The sequence below is a fragment of the Pundamilia nyererei genome, unplaced genomic scaffold (genome assembly GCF_000239375.1).
Source record: "Pundamilia nyererei isolate P.nyererei 1_Seehausen unplaced genomic scaffold, PunNye1.0 scaffold00040, whole genome shotgun sequence".
Taxonomy (NCBI): Eukaryota; Metazoa; Chordata; class Actinopteri; order Cichliformes; family Cichlidae; genus Pundamilia; species Pundamilia nyererei.
The window spans coordinates 106,795-107,753 of NW_005187441.1; positions in this window are offsets into that span (position 1 = coordinate 106,795).

Here is a 959-nt window from a genome sequence, read left to right on the forward strand (position 1 = left end):
ATGTTCCAGCAGTAAGACAAATGGTCTCTGTTTCCTTTTGCCTCATATATTACAAGTTTCACTGCTGCTCAGCGAGTAGTTGGCAAATTCTTGTAGACAAGTCAGAATGTTCCATCTTCCAATCATTCAGCTTGCATGTATGAGTGTTTACAGATGATCTAAATCGTTTGTATTTTGCTAAAAATCAGTACACAAAACACTAACAACCGATCCAATCAAAAATCCCACTATATGTTGTCATTTAAATTCTTGATTGGTATTAAGGTTTTCAAAATAAAAGCATTCTGTAATAACTTATCAGGATGATAAGGAATTATCTAAATAAAAGCAACTGTTGAATGTTCACCATAATTTACAATAGTCCAACCATACAGAACACAGCCCCCGACTGCAGCAGGTGTCTCTGCACCTGTACGCGTTGTTACTACGAGTACCTTTTCAGCTAAAATAACACCCCCTCCCCCCATGTGTGTGTTTTTTCACATGAGCAGAAAAAAATGCTCTAAAAGTATTCAAAATATATATGTAAATATTGCCTCTTAATAAATGTAGAAAAAATGAAGCTTTCAGAAAACAAAGCAACATCTGATGTGATACTGTAGCTCCTTTTATATGACGAGCCAGCCCATGACTAGATAACATATCTGAAGCGGCGCTAGCATTTTCTTTAAAGAAAAGCTTAATTCGACTATGCCAGGAGGTTTTTCTTAACAATTGTGCTAAACACTTAACATATGTCGTACCTTCCAGCTGTGTATTCATACTGTATGCAAGCATGCATGTGTGTGTTTGTGTACTGTCTGTTCAGTCAGAGCTGCTGAGCTCCAGTAGAGCTGACAGTTTGCTGTGACAGTGAGCCTTAAACAAACCCACCGGGTCGGCTGCTGCACAGAAGAAATGCCTTTGATTCTGTTAGAATGTGTGTGTGTGTGTGTGTGTGTGTGTGTGTGTGTGTGTGT